We start from the raw sequence: 16,107 nt of genomic DNA, 5'->3' as shown, positions 1-16,107 counted from the left end.
TTCCTGTGTAGCTGCAGATGAGGTGGTGTCCAGTGGTGTTCCTTGGTTGTTTTTGGAGTGAAATAAATGAAATTGAATGATACAAGTGGGAGTTCTGTTTCAAAACAAAATTTACTTGATGTAAAGTATGGTATATTTCCTTACTTCTTTTGAAAGAAGTTTCATCATCTAGTTAGCTAATGTTTTCCAACATAAAAGGTATTACCTGCTTGTGGCTTGCTTGGTAAGGTTTGTAAATGATCCCTTCTCATATCTGCTTCCTGTATGTGTTTCAGTATTCTCTGGTGGCTTTCTCACCTGACCATGCTGCTTGCTTTAGCTCTGCAGGCTCAGTACAGACTGGGTGAGGGAGCAGAGGGCTGGTTAGCCGTGTACGTCAGAAATGAACTGGTCTGGTATTCACATTTCTGTTATGATACGTGAGGCAGGAATATCCACATGGTTCCCGAGTTCCTCGGTAAGGTGGTTGTGCAGGCGACACCACAAGAAGTCTTGAAAGAAAGCCAGACTGGGCAAAGGCTCTGGCTTTGCAGGAGCAGATACCAACATCTGTGCCAATTCAGAACAACGCTCTCTTTCTGGTTAGTCAGAGCACCACATTCCTGACTGTAAATGATACACCCAATAATGTCTGCTGTGAGCCAGAGCTTATGCACCTTACAGTCCAGCTAAAATGAGTGTAAAAGGCTTTGCAGGTGCATGCTGCTCATTAACATGTCCTCAGAGGCGAAATAAAAGCTAGACTGCTTTAGAGATTTGTTTGTAGGCATATCTGAATGAGCATACCTATCAGTTACTAGGTCAGAGGTGTGTAATCATTGCATAGAAGAGGGAAATGTTTTATGTTACCCTTTCTTTTGTTCTGGATTTTCGTTGGTGTCAGTGCACTAGAGCTCACCACAACCTTATTTTGAAACTCCCCCGCCCTCACATGCTTCTGTCAAAGCTGGATTAAATGACTGAGGGAATCTTCCCTATCACAAATGCTGTCTTACTTTCATTGCATAAGATACAAGCATTAGTAGTCACTAGGTGAGTGTTGATAGCATAGTGTGGTGAAACTTCTGCTTGACTTCTTCCTTGCTGGATCTTTGCTCTCAGGTGTGCCATTTATTGGATGTAGCCTATATGAAGAACTTCTGTAGAGCACCTCTCTCTCCTGTTTTCATGATTCTGCTGGGAGCATGATGAAGTACTTCTGAAGGGGGGAGCTCTGTCTTTAGTATGGGTAGCTCTAGCATAGTGCTGTATGTGCTGCCGAGTGCCTTCTGGGGATGGGGAGTCTGTTTTGTTTTTATTTCTTTCATCCAGAATGCATGCACAGATCATGATCCAAATCATTTGGCTCCACCAGCCTAATCAGGACTGAGAAATCTTGGCTGGGGCTGTGTCTGTGCAGAGCTCTAGGTAGTCATTCCTCTCTGCTTGGGGCACAATGTTCCTGATGGTAAGCGTGGATTTGGCTGTTTCCTCTCCTGCTAACTGACCTAGCAAAGCCAGCCTTGCTTAACCCATGGGACTCTTTGAGCCATGTGTTTTCTTTGTATTTTGTGTCAGCAAAGGCTTATGGTAAGGATGCTTCTAGTAAGTTCTAGAAGAAGAGTTATTTATTTTTGTGATTTCTGTTGTTTTTAAGATGTGTGTAGTTTCCCCTAGTGGTACGGTAGATACCATGTGATGTGGTTTATTTTGATCCAGCAGTTCTTTGCAAGGCATACTTCACAATTAAGCTTTTAATTGGAAGTGGACTTGTTCAGGAGCTTCAGAATGTAGGGCATGGTTTATAAAAATGCTTGAATGTCTTACTATGGAGAGAAAAGCTGCTGTGAAGGTAATGTAATGATTCCTTAGCAATATTGAGCTTGGCTGCTGTTGCTTTTGGTTTTCCTTTGCTGCTTAATACTTTACCATGGAGATGAGATACTTCCCAAACCATCAGCCTCAGCCACTTGAGCTGACAGAGGTTAGCATGGTATTAGGAGTGCCCTGGGCAGCTAAGCCATTTCCTGTGCTGTGGAATACTAAGGTGCATATAGAAGGAAGGCAATTCATTATGTTATATTTTGTTACCTTATAAATTGTGGATGTGCAAAAGGTCAACTGCTAGAATCCATGTCCTTCTCTTAGACAGTTACTCCAAGTTGGGGTATGCTGCCTTGTGTGTGCAGCAGTGGGAGTAGGTTTTTTGTTCTATTTTTATTTTCCCCAGCTACATATCAGACATAGAAAATGGAAAAGTGTTCCTTTCTAATGCAAGAAATATAGTTTCCTTGGTTTGAGAAACAAGGACTGGACAATGTCATGACAATGATGAACATTTGCTACGCTTAAGGACCATGGCTTAGCAACGCCTGGAGTACTAAAAAGCTGTAAGTGCAAACACCAGCACTTCCACTGCATCTTTCATTTGAGAATCTCTCAGTTCTTAATGAATTTTCAGTGTGTCTCTGTGAGGCTGGTATTATTAGTGTCATTTTGCAGACAAGTAGATAAAGTAAAATGCTTGTATAAGCACATTCAGAAAGCTGGTAAAAGCAGGAATAACATTCAGGAATGCTAATGTTTCAACCTGGTTTTGAGCTACTATCTTGTACTTTTTTTCCAGAAAATAAAGACATGAATTTTTGTAGCTTTCCTGCCCCCATCCCCCTCTTTTTTTTTCCCATTGGATTAGGCTGCTTAAAAGTGAGACATTATTATGCAACATCTCTAAATGTGCATGTGATACTTGAAAAAATGGTAATCAGATAAGTTGCCAGGCAACAGTACCCTGCCTTCAATTACCAAAACGCCAGGAGTATGCTTTCATAATGTAACATGGGTGCTGTACCTCTTCATAAAGAAAGTGTAGGTGGAGTTTTGTAAGAGTTGCTCCTTTTTAACTCCTCTGCTGCTTAATCTGCCATATATTGAGGTCAGATTTGACCCCAGTTTTAAAGAAAAGCATTTACCAAACCTAAAATCAACAACAAAGTTAGATGAGCTCTCAAAGATAATGAATGGTATGTGAGCATATATGAGTAAATAACCATTCCCTGTGAGTGTTTGATGGTTCAACAGCTTACAACAAGTAGGTCAGAGCTCATCCTTGGGACCATGAAAATGAAGAAAATGGTTGAGAGATTTATGTTAAAAGGTAGATGACAGGAATGGATGGCAAGCTGTGAGAAGCATCAAAACACTCGTAGTGGCCCCTTGGCCCAAAAATATTGAGAGCCATGGTAATTCATGAAAATATGAATGTAAATCCAGCTGGTTCATTTTCATTGCCTTAGCAGAAGCAGAATAGAAGGAACATAAGAAGGGATAGAGTGTACACAGAGGAAAAAGTGATCGTCTAGAATGAAAGACAGCATGAGGGAATTCAGTTGTGTGTTTGTTTGAAACTTGAATTTAATTTATTTTTCAAAGATATTGCAAGATAACAACAGCAAAAAATAAAAACTTTAGGAAGTTATTTAAATGCATTTTTGATTTTGGCAATAAATAGCCACAGAAGCATTTGCAGAGACTGTAGTTGTGTGGGGATGCAGGCATCTGGCCAAACCTCTTCAGCTGTTGGATGGTGGCATGGCTTTTAGAAGAAATGTGAAACTCCAGAGATTTGATGTGCTTCTCAGGGCTTTGACAGAAGTTTTCAGTAGAGATAGGGCACCCACCTAGATATATCTGGGAAAGGATGCCCATTAACCTTGAAATCACTTGTTTTCCTTGGATAAGTGCAAGTTGTTGCTTTACAGAGTTGGTTTTCCGATTATTTTTTTGGTGTTCCAAAAGGAACAAAAGTAATTTGCATTTCAGGAGATGAGGAGCTGTGTCCTACATGTCCCTCTGCAGTATTTCAGTCCAGTGTAGGAAGAGGTCCAGAAGGCCTCATCAAGAGACATGGTGGGACTCCAGTTAAAAGGGAAATCTGCATCATCCTCTGTGTAAGTCCTGCCAAAACAGGGGGAGTTTCTGAGAAGATACAGACTCGCTTTCTGTTTCCAAATTTGGCACTTTGTTCGCAGGAGAATCCCAGATAAGTCACGGAGCAATGTTGTGGCTTGATTTTTCTGTTGCTCAACTTAGAACCGGTTAGTTGCATTGGCCTTAGCTCTCCTTGTAGAGGACTGTAGAAATAATGAAGGGATGTAAATACTAAAAGAGACAGTTGAAGGAATGCTCAACTAACCACTTTCCAGTTTGTTTTTTGTTTGCTTTTCTTTGTATTCTCACTTGATGAGCACTACTGCTAGATTATGCTTATGTGTAGTCCCCAACCTGCTGACACCAAGAATGTTTGTGTCAGAGGAACAGCCAGAGCAGGAAGTGCTGTTTTGGGAAGTCTGCGATTTTAGTTTTTAACTATTTTTGTATATGCAAGTGGATGTTCACGCTACTCTGACTGGTTTTTAGTTTGATTTTCCCTTACTACAAACGCTACACATTTTGAATCATTAGTATTTTGACACAGAAAGTCCATTTATATACCAAACAAAAAACAAATCACCTTTTCTGAACAGTTTAAGCTTTGTATTAATCATGTGAGCCTTAAGATCAAATCTTTAGCTTTACTTTACTGCTCTGCTTACATGTATTATGACATAGTCTTTACTAATGATTTTCTTCACTGAGAGTTTTCTTTCAAGTGTAGATACATTTGTAACCAAAGGTATGGTTTCTCCAGCTCTCTGTGTTCAAAGTGATGCAGTATTTTGTGAAAAGGGAACTCCTTCCTGCTGGGCTGTGTACTCTGAGCCAAATCTGAAAGATGATGATACAGCTGAACACTAGCAAGCTTTAGGGTAGCATAGGGTAGCATTCAGAGGTCTGATGAGTTCCTTGGTCTGGCTCCAGGTGAAGCCCCATGGCCTGAGTGCTGGTGCCAGGGAAAGGGATGGACTGAGCAGGACTGTGTTGTTCTAAAGTTAGGTTGACTTGAAGCCTTTTGTAATATTCATGTTTCTGCATTTAAGGAGTTGGAAGTGTGTTGCAGTTGCTTATTTTGTATGATTTTGTTCTTCAGTCTTTTACATATCAAATTATAGACAAGTACATCTGACTATGTAAAAAGCATTCTCAGTGTTTTTGTGATTCTAGGGAAATGCCTTTTGAAATTTTGTTTGCATATGTCTGATAAATAGTTCAGTAGAAATTTGTGGCAAATATCCAACTGTGGCAAAATGCATATAAGGAAAATGGATTATGTACAAATAATTTTTAGGAACAGCAGCAACAATTGATGCAGCAAGAATTTATACCAAAGCTAGACAGCAAACACGTTCTTTCCCAGTCTGATATATAAATATGTAGCTGGTAAAATAGCAACTATTTCTCATTATAAGAGAGACTCCAAAGTAGATGCAAGCTTCAGTGCATACGCAGAAGGTACTAGATGTGTCTCAATAATACCCATATTACATTGATTTAATTAGTGGGTTTATGCTATTCATTGCTCCATTAATCTCATTGGGAAGATTTTTTGGGGGGAGGATTAGTTATTTAATCTCCATTTTTAATTGGAGTGGTTTTGTAGTTCAGTGTCATCTAAATAAAAAGAGGGTAGGTTTTTTTTGCTTTGTTTATTAAGGAGAACGTTTCTCTTGAATTCCTCTTGGATTTTGGTGCTCAAAAATGCTGAGATTCAAGCGGATAACATGAAGAACTCATTTGTTACAAAGTCTGACACATAAATGTCCTTACTTTAACTTCTTCATATGCAATTAATCCAGAAAAATGCTATGTATAGACAAGCCCTTGGGTTGTAAGATCTGTGAGGCTGATGTAAATAAGGTGTTGGATACTTGTGTGTTGAAGCTGTCACCTTGAGGCATGACTTCTGTGAAAATCAGCAATGTGGCATCCCAAATGTCAGCATTTGAAGAGAAGGAGAGCCCCAGCTCATGGGTTCCACTTGCTTGGATCGTGCAGCCCTGCTGCCTGAGCCAAACATGGAGGTGAAAGGCAGCCAGATCACTAGAGCAGAGAGGACAGTGCCTGTGCCCCCAGGAACATGTTGGGGTGCTGGGTGGGTGGTGCTGGGAAGGGCCTGCTTACATGAAGTCCTCACTCTGTCCTGGAATGGGGAAGAGAGAAGAAAAGTATGATGATTGGAGAAGTGAGGATGAGAGGAGATCAGGGAAGATAAGGAGGCAATATTAGGAGAGATAGGATGGGGATGGAAAGGTGTTAGCAGTGAAGCTTACTTAAAAAATTGAGACATTGATAGGGTAAATAGAGGTAAAGCAATTTCTGGTAGGCTCTCCAAGGGTTAACTGAGACCTTGGCTGAGATGGTAGCAGTGAACCTTTGGTCACTGACTCCAGTGCAGTTGCTCTGGGTGTTTGCTGTGGCTGAGATCCAGAAGGACAGTGGAGAGAGAAAGGCTCAGCCTCACCCAAGGAGAGGCAGCTGTAAGGGTGGTGCCCTGGGCAAGGGGCAGGTACAGGTGCTGTGTGTGGGCTCTGAAGCAGTCAGGTCTTCCCGGTCCCAATGTACTGGAGCTAAGCTATCCATACACGTAGCTTGTTCCATGTTTAAAACCTCTCTTGCACTGTGCTGTATTAAGATTAAAATGTACTTCTTTGGTTTAGGAAGGCTGTCTGGTTGCTGTCTTAACTGTTGGTCACACACACCTGGGCTGAAAACGACTGGCATCTGAAACCCCTTGGACTTGCTGGAGGCAGCCTAGTCTACCTGCGGATGTTGTGAATTAGGAGCTGGCCAAAGAGTGGGAGAGCTCCAGGATCCCTCCCCAGAAAAGGTAAGGTCTGGAGGCCAAAACTGGTGGGACTGCACTGGTAGACCAGAAAAACAAAGCAGTTGTCTGAGTACAGAGCTGACTGCATTGTAGATGGCACCTTTGAAATTTAAATATGTAGAGTGCAAAGTTCTTTTCATTGGTTTAAATCCCAAGTTGTTTTCTGGAGGTCTAAGATTGCCATTTGCACACATCACCCTTTATTTCTGTCTGCTGTGAGTCACCTCATTCTGACTGCTTGTAATTTATACAGCCAAACTTTTCAGTATTTTTGTCTCTTTAAAACCTCACACTCTGATAGCCTTAGGCAGTTAAAACAATCAGGACAGTGGAGCAGTATCTCTGAGCTAAACCAGAGCAGTAGGTAAAGAGCAGAGGGTTGCTCTCTCCCGTGAAAGCCCAGGTGTGAGTCGGATGATGAGGAATCTATTCCTGGCCCTAAGAAGCACTGCAGTCTCTGCACCTGATTCACCAGTGTGTTACTCTACTAATCTTCTTAGCCTCATCTTGCCACTCTCCTGTACGCTGTGGCAATCACATTTCCACGCAGTGCATGTAAAACGCTATCAGTTTGGAAGGGTGATTTATATCCCAGAGCAAAAGTTTATATTGATTCTGGTTATTGGGGTGGATGTTGTGGGACCAGAACAATTTCCAGACCCTGCAGCATTTTTGACAGGCTCTTTGTGTCTGCAGTATGTGACATGGTTCAGGGTACAATATTGTTTTGCCTATTGTGGATCAGCTTTCCTGGGTAGGTTGTGTGCAGTACTTTATTTCTAGCTGGGAACTCACTTTGAATATGTGCATGCTACATGTGTAAACTTCAGATACATGTAGCACAGTCATCCCTTAGTCTGTCCTGTCTCAGGTGTTCCATTACCTTCTCCTAGTTGTAGTGCCCAGGAGATCCACTATAGTTGGACTGTTCTGTTGTCCCACTCCTCTGTGTATTCTTGCTGATAAACCCCTGATCTTTCTGAGACTGGGAAACAGACCCAGTCAGCTGCTGAAGGAAAGCAGTAGACTTAATTGTGGCAGTGCTAACAGTGTGGATAAGCAGGGTCAGCTCCTGCCTAGAGCTCCAGCTGTGATTGTGCTGCCCATTGTGTAGCTGATTACAGGGCTTCAGTTGGTCACCAAGTATCATCTTTTGAGTGGCAAAGTCCAGACTAATGCTGCAATGTTATAACAAAGCAAGTGTCAGCAGCTTCCTGAGAAGGCAGCTGGTGATGGAATGAGCTTTGTATGAGTCCAGCTGTTATGTCAGTGATGCAGCCATGAAGAAAGCTGTGTCTGGCAAGCTATGGTGTGTGGTACTGTTGCTGTGAGTAGAGCAAATGATGCTTCTTGCTGTCCTCAAGAACTATCAGATGTAGTGCAGAAGTCTCCTATTACTGTTAAAACAAAAACTGAGCGCCATACGGGCACAAGAAAACATAGATCCATTGGCAGCAGAACAAGACTATGAATTATTCATTCCTCCAATGCCTCCTGTAGGTTCCATCCAGTCAGGCCGTTTAGGATGCTGTCTGTTGGAGATGCAGACAGATCTGCTTTCAAAGCCATGGGGACAAGACCCTGCAGACTGTCATCACCGCTCTTGAGCTTGTCCTTCATTAAACTGGCTTGGGCATTGTTGTGACATCCTTGAGGAAACAAAAGTAACCTCTTATCATCCCATGGGCTGTTGGTAGGAATACTTGTAACACCAATGGGCTTGGAACACATCTGGTAATGCCAGCTTGGAATTGTCTCTGAGGTGAGGGCAGTGAGTTAGGAGCAAGATGGAAGCCCTGGCTGCTCTCACCCGTTTTGCAAAAGGGAGATGAGAGAGCCACATCTTTTGTGTAGCATTGCTTTGGTTTTGTAAGAGAATTTAGACTATGTCAGTTTGTTCCTAGCTCTGTCTTGCTGAGAAGCCTAAGTGTCCTCTGTTAAAAGTTCCTTGAGCACAGCCAGGATTTCTCTGTTCATGCAGAGTGCTCTAGTGGAGATGAGTGTATTTAAATGGCTGTTTGGAAACATCTGTAACACATAGTTTTTCTCAACTCATTTGCTAGTAGGCATTTGTCTATGTAACAGTTGTCAGCTGGCAGTTGAATTCGAGAGGCATTCAAAGATTTACAGAGCTGCAGAGGCTCAATTCTCCCCCAATTCTTCCATGAACTGCTGTGGGCTCAGATAAGAGGTGCCCACTGTGAGAGAAGGTGTTGCTGAAGGTTTGTTCAGAGGCTGTTCTTCAGCACAGAGTGCACATACTTAGATGGAGAGGGGTTTTAACTATTTTTTTTCTTTTTCCTTCCCATTGGTTGGCATGAACATTCCTCCAGCCATTTCGCATACTCAGGCTGCACTGTCCATGCCATATTACAGATTCTTTAGCATTTTCCCCCATTTTCCTTCTGCATCTCTAAGAGTTGCTCTTAGCTGTTAGGCTTTTGATGAGGTGTATTCTGATTTTCAGTGTGGGAGAAGCTACCTGTAACTAGAAACAGCTGTAGAAATTATGATCTTCTTAAAGTACAAGTTCAACCTTTGCATTTACAGCTGTCTTGTAATGTGCCCTACTGCATTTTGAGAGCACTTCAAATGTTCCTAAAGAGCTTCTTGGAAAGGAAGGAAATGTTACTTCTGTCAAAACAAGACTCTATAGCTTGTGTTCAGAACAGTTTTCAGCTTCTCATTATGTCAGCCAGCTGGATATGCCCTAGTGTGAGTCACCTTTGGAGTTGTTCTTGTCCAGATGCTGAGGGAAACTGTGGAGGCTAAGATAAAATCCCAGACTGCATTTGAAGAGTCTTCACTAAAAAAATGTGGTGGAAGCATGCTGAGAGGAATGACTGCCCTGCTGGGCTGAGAGGCTGAGTAGGTTTCACGGAGAGAGCTGTCAAGGAAGAAAAAGGGTTGCTTCTGAAGAAGGTAAAATCTGTTTGTCATCCTATGGTCTTGACCAAAGTAAAAAGGCGATAAACTGGAAGCATACCTTTTCTTTGTTTGTTTTTCATCAGTGAAAGAGGTAGACAAACAGAGCTCACAATGGATTTGTGGTTTCCATAGTGATGCAGCTATGGAAGCTTTTGTGCAGCTGAGCTTTGCCCTCACTGCAATCACACTTGAAAGCTGTGAGTGTTCAGCTTTCCTGCCAGGGAAATGTAAGTATGTACCGAACATGATACTGGCTGAAAATGCAGCTGCATTTTCATGAATTTTGCATTTGCTGTGTTACCTGAATATGTGGATGTTTAGAAGCTCAGCTCATTTCTCCTTTATCTGTTGTTCTGCGCTGGAACAGTGCATCCAACTGTATTGATACCACAGTTCTTGCTGCGCCAGGCAGTGATATATTGACCTCTGTCCTTTGCTTTCTGTCATCTGTATATACACACACATCCCACAACACTGGTGCCTGTGACTCTCCAGCCACACTGATATCAAGCATGCACTGGTCAGGAAATGTATGTGTAACTCTTTTGGGGCATGCTAATTGGTCAAACACCACCCTGTGAAACTTGACCGGTGAAATTCATACACATCAATTCACATGTCCCTGTATCTGACATTACATCATGGTTTATTTTAATGGGCATTTTGAGAGTGTTTTAATAGTCAAAATACATGATCCTTGGGGAATTTTTGCCTATGGAGAAAGCTGTTTCTGACTGTGAATGGTTGATTAATTCTGGCTTTCAAAACAAGTTGGAGGTGGAATTTTTCAGCATCTCAGTGATGAGATTACCAGTAGGTCCTGGAGGCAAGGGGAAGGAAAATGCTTGATGTGAATGTTGCATGCACACATCAGGCAGTTATGCACATGCTAGTGTTGCACACACACTTGCATTGTCCAATCTTTGTGATTCACAGGCATTTGTGCCTCATCTTTTTCTTTTTTACTTGTACTGCTGCTGGATGCTTTCTTGCTGTCTCCCTGAACAAATACTCCTTACCTTCAGCATTTGTTTGGCTTGTCTAATGGATGTAATGGGGCATCTGGTCCCTTTATAGAAAGGAATGTTAATTATTTTCAGATGGCTAATTAGGTTGCTAATGAGAAACTCTACTGCAGAAATATTTCCTTTAATTACTCACTCTGAAGTCCTGTACAGAGAAGCTTATTGAATATGCTGTTAAATAAAAATGCTTGTATCTGGCTTAAAGATGTACCTTTAGGCTCCCTGAAAGAAATAATTTGGTAAACTTGGGAATCCATGTGACACAGATGACTGAGCAAATGAGACTGGTGCTAAGAGCTGCCTAGTTGTGCAGCTATTTGACTGCACCTTAATTTGGCACTTCTGCAAGTGACTGGATGCAGTTGCTCTTTGTAATTCAGTTTTCCTGATGACTTTTGTCAGTATAGATAACTATTTGTGCTACCTGCCAGCCCAATCTATAATTAGATGCAGCCCTCACACCAAATAGTTCAGCCTAATCAGCCTGATGGCAGTCAGAGGCACCGAGAGGTGGAGTGACATGTCCAAGGTCACACTGCAGATCATGGCAAACCTAGTAATAAAGCAGAGGTTTCATCAGTCCTGTTTTAGTTCACTGCACTATTTGCCCCTTGTGCCTCTCTTAAGGCCAGCGTAGTTCTTTACAAGACTTGCGTCAGTTTGCATACTGCTTCATGAGGCAGCACAGCTGCTCAAAAACCCCATTTATGTAGCCACCTTGGCACTGACTTAGGAAGGTCTTTTTGCTTCTTCATCTGAGTCCTGTCTTCTCTTTGCTTCACTTCCTTGTTGTAGTGATACCAAAATTGGACAGAAAATAAACTTTCTAACACAATTTGAAATATTAGAAAGCAGGCATTCTTTACTACAGTGCCAGACACTTTCAGAGGATATCTCCTCTAATTGAATGTGTGTCATAAAACTTTACCACAGGTTATTTATCATGATTATACATTCATTACAATATACTTCCTAACTAATACATAAACATCACTTTCCCTAGAACTAATTTGCATTCATCTGCCTCTTGCTGGAAGACCTTTTATGATCCTGGAGGGTCATCTAAAGGGGTCTCTGGTTGTACTTACTGAGTGCCCCAATATGACCATTCCCTGAACTTTTCTTTTGGCATGCATGTTGCTTCTTGTTACATAACTTGCCAAAACTTCTAGTATATTCCTAATTTCTATTTATCCACTGGTTCCAGCTACATTTATCATCCTGTGTGCATACTTTTGCGTTCTTTCGTCTTTTCTTGCTAATTGCTCTTTAAGTTCTATCTAGCAACTTCAGGGGAACTGAAAATTTTTATTCTTTGTATTATCTATCAGTCTCAATGCCTTTTAAAATTGCTTTGGGAGAGCTACTCTAGTCTAGTGGATATTTTAGTTTTAGTACTCCCAGGATGAAAGTTGGAGCAGATCTCTAAGATTCCCTGCTTTTTGACTGCTGAGCCTTCATGCAGCTCTGTAGAAGAGGTTCACTTTTTTTCAGCATCCTCTAATGTCCAGTCTGCTCTTAGCCAGACTCTTGGAACTTTTTACATGCCGTGGCTGTACTAGGGGAAATGTGAGAGAAGGCTGCTAAATGGGGGCTGCTTCCATGCATAGGAAGATGCTCCTTATTCCTTTACATACTGGTCATTGTAAACTCAGGAGGAGAAGGAAGGAAGATCTGTCAATGTTGTGGATGCAGTGCAAAACTTTGCATCTTGTACTGTGCTGCAGAGTATCTAAGTGCAGGTGACTCAGAAAAGTGACTTAGACATAGGAATTACCCAAGAAAACTGCTATCAGCATGAGATGTCAAAAGTCACCCTCCATTTCTTTTTAGGCACAGATGTACACTGCTAAAAATTTTATCTCTGTGCCATGCATGCAGCACTGCCTTGGCTGAGGCACATTTGTTTAAAAGTTCACTCTGCATATGTAATATTTAAGTTAACTTTGCATATCTTTACAGATGTGGGAACTCTCAGAGACAGTGAAGATACAGTGAAACGAGTTGCTTAGCTGCAGTGTAATCTGGCTTCTAAGTTTGTACAAGCCTATGCAAAAGAAGTACACTTGAAAATGTTAATACTTTGAACACCTTGACATTGCTATGAACTGTTATGCAGATAATGCTGTTTGGTCTATGTGTAATGTGATGGGTTTGTTGTTGCATGTATCAAGACTAGTTATATTATTAAATGATATTTAGGTTGTTTTAGCAGAAGACAAAAGCTTACATTCTTTCTCCTTCTACCAAGAGTGTATTGCTTAATATCTAGTGATTGTCGTTGAAATCCTGGTATGCTGCAGGTTTCTATACATTTAAAAAAGAATGGATAGCTGACCAGTGTGTCTCCAGGTCTGCCAATAGTGGATGCACAATACAAGCACGAAAATGACAACTCCTAAGCATCTTAGATAAATGTGGACAAGAAAACATATGGTGCCTCTCTGGTTCTATTTGCTATGGGTCACCTGATGCTCTGTTTGTTGAACAGATTTTAAAGATGGTTTAAAAAGAATTTAAGATTTGGGAATTTTGAAGGGGGCTATTTTTGGTGTCCAGTGTGAGCAGTATCAAGCCATTTTACTTAAAACTGAGGAATTATTTTCTAGTATTAATACAAGTCAGTTCCCAACACACAGATGAGAAATGGCATCTTTGTGAAACTGGCATTTTGCCCAGAGGCATGATGTGCCTATTGTTGCCCAGAAGGAAAGCAAGACAAAGAAAAAAAATCTTGTTTGATAAGACCTGAAATTACCCTATATAACCTAAAGTATTTCATAGAGGTGAATAAATCAGTGTTGTATATGCTTTAAGCACCTCTAAGTAAGTTGTGGAAAGATACAGGAAAGATAGCATCAGGAATGATCAAACTCCACTTTTGTCTTCAGAATGTGCCCACCTCTAGCTGCCTTCACAGGCTCTATTAACTACAAATGGGAACCTGTAGGGAAACAAAGCTTGTAAGGTACCTTTGTTAAATGCCTGAAATTCATTCATTAATTTGGACCTCTGTATGCATGTGTGTATGAAATGTTTATAGAAAATCCAAAATTTAATAAAACCATGTCATGCAAATAACTAATTTGTTAGAATGGTGTCATGGTCCAGTAATGGTGTAATGCAGATTACTGGAGGAGAACAAACAAGTCACTGTCAGAAGTGTGTTTCAGTCAGCGAGAGCTCAGTGTCTGCTCAAAGAAGGGATCAGTTCCTCACTGCTTAAATAACAACTGCTAAATTACAGTGCCTCCTAAAATAACAACCAGTTGTTTCGGGTGTATCTTTAAACTTTTCTTGAGATGAGAAGGAAAGCTGAAAACATAAGTTGGGTATTAAGGGCACCATAAATGAAGATCTGGGTAGAAAATAGTGTGACCCTGGGAAAGCCCTGTCAGTTTGGGAACTGTGACCTGTCATTAATGGAGCAGGACACACTTGTGTGATTCAAGACAGCCAGCTCAGCTTCACCAAGGGCAAGTTCTGGCTGCTCAACCCAGTGGCCTTCTGTGATGGAGTGACTCCATCAGTGGAAGGGTGCAAGTGTCATTTATCTGGACTTCTGTAAAGCCTTTGACATGGTCTCCCCACAACATCCTTCTCTCTAAATTGGCAAGTCATGGATTTGTTTAGTGGATAAGGAGTTGTTTGGACTGTTGCATCCAAAGGGTCAAATGGCTCAGAGTCCCCATAGACATCAAGGAACAAATGATGTTCCTCAGGGGTCTGTGCCAGGACCCTCTGCCCTATAAGACTCTGCTTGGAGTGCTGCATCCAGCTCTGGGTCCCAGCACAGGAAGGACATCAACCTGTTGGAATCAGTTCAGGGGAAGACCACCAAGTTGATTTCAGGGCTGGAGCACCTATCCTGTGAAGACAGACTAAGACAGCTGGGGTGTTCAGCCTGGGCAACAGAAGGTTCTCAGAAGGAAACCTTATAGCACCTTCCAGTACCTAAAGAGGGCTACAAGAGAGCAGGAGAGGGAATTTTTACAAGGGCATTTAGCAGTAGTCCAAGGAGTGATGGCTTTAAACTGAAAGAAAGTTTATACTGGATATTAGGAAGAACTTTTTTACTGTGAGGGCTGGTGAGGCACTTGAACAGGCTTCCCAGAGAGTTTGTGGATGCTCCGTCCCTGGAAGCATTCAAGTCCAGGTTGGATGGGGCCCTGAGCACCTGATCCAGAGGAAGGTGTCCCTGCCCATGGCAGGTTGGTTGGAACTGGATTGATCTTTGGGATCCCTCCCAACCCAAACTATTCTGAGATTCTCTTATTCTTGTCTCCCATGTCTAAATACAAAAGCACAATTACATGGTAGCTAGGTAAAGCCTTAGGTAACAGTTCAGTGGAAGGAAGCCAGTTGAATTATCCATCCATTGAAAAGCTGTTACTGCCTGTGGAGGAGACTCCAGGATTGCAGGTTTGCCTCCATGCTGCAGAGAATGACACAGCCATAGTTGTTTTCTTTTCTGGTTGTCCTTGCCAGGCCCCATGGGGAAAACGAGTCTTTCCAACCAGGTGCAGAGTGCAATAACGTCCTCTGACAAGCTGACAGAAATTAGTGGAAGCTCGCTACTTGGCAAAAAGAGAAACTACGTATAGGATGTGTTAAGAATGAACTGAACCTCATGGCTGGGAAGTTGTGGTCTTACCATTTCCTCTTACATGCTCCCATCTGGTGTAAATGGCTCTTCAAGTGTTTCAGCTGAGGGTATCCTGTGTTTCATAGCATTCAGCTGCCATGAGACTTCAAAAATAAGCCTCTTCTGAAAACCAGGTGAAGTTTGTGCAGCTCAATATTCCCTTTTCTAAGGAGAGGTGATAGGTTTTACAGAGTCAGCTGATATTGAGAGGGAGATGGAAGTGGGCCAGTAAATTGCAGATACTCAAGCCATCTTTGGGCTTGAAGCTGTTTGAAGTTGAGTATCATGTTTCTGTCTCTGTTCTGACCAAAGCAGTAAGATAAAAGTTACTGAAAACATAAGTCTGGATTTGCAGTAGCTTATCCTTCCCGCCATAAGCATTTTCTTGTGGAGCCTGCAATGGAGAAAGATTGTGCATCACAGCCCCAGCTGGATGGAGACACTGGGCCACCAACTCCTCCTTCTTCATGCTTATGTCTTCACATGTTCCTAAGTCACCTGCATGACCATCACAAATACTTTGTAAAGGGAATTCAGGGTCAGTGAAAGATACTGTCTGGATTGTCCAGGGAAACATCAGTGCTTTTGTAAAGGAAAGAGAAGCTCTGATAGTGAGAACATGAACTTTCTGAATTATGCATCAATGTGAGTTATCTCTTCTGGAAAGAGCATCTTCCAGAGGCAAGTAAAAGAAATACATTGTTATCTTGTCTCTCTTCTGGGATGGCCAAGGATCTTGGGCAATTAGTGCCTGTATTTCAATTATG

General features: G+C 41.9%; 1 protein-coding gene across 6 annotated transcripts in view; it reads left to right on the top strand.

The window, feature by feature from the left end:
* The window catches only part of TMEM229B (transmembrane protein 229B), a 39,587-nt gene that overhangs the window by 4,273 nt on the left and 19,207 nt on the right, over positions 1-16,107 (top strand). For 5 of the 6 annotated variants that reach the window (XR_009486953.1, XR_009486952.1, XM_059849720.1 and 2 more), the window contains one exon: positions 6,576-6,745. The gene's annotated coding sequence lies outside the window, so the exon portion shown is untranslated. The remainder of the gene's footprint in view (positions 1-6,575; positions 6,746-16,107) is intronic. The other variant, XM_059849721.1, reaches the window with a different exon arrangement.

Source organism: Haemorhous mexicanus, chromosome 6 (assembly GCF_027477595.1).
Source record: "Haemorhous mexicanus isolate bHaeMex1 chromosome 6, bHaeMex1.pri, whole genome shotgun sequence".
NCBI classification, from domain to species: domain Eukaryota; kingdom Metazoa; phylum Chordata; class Aves; order Passeriformes; family Fringillidae; genus Haemorhous; species Haemorhous mexicanus.
This window is presented reverse-complemented; position numbering and strand designations above follow the sequence as displayed.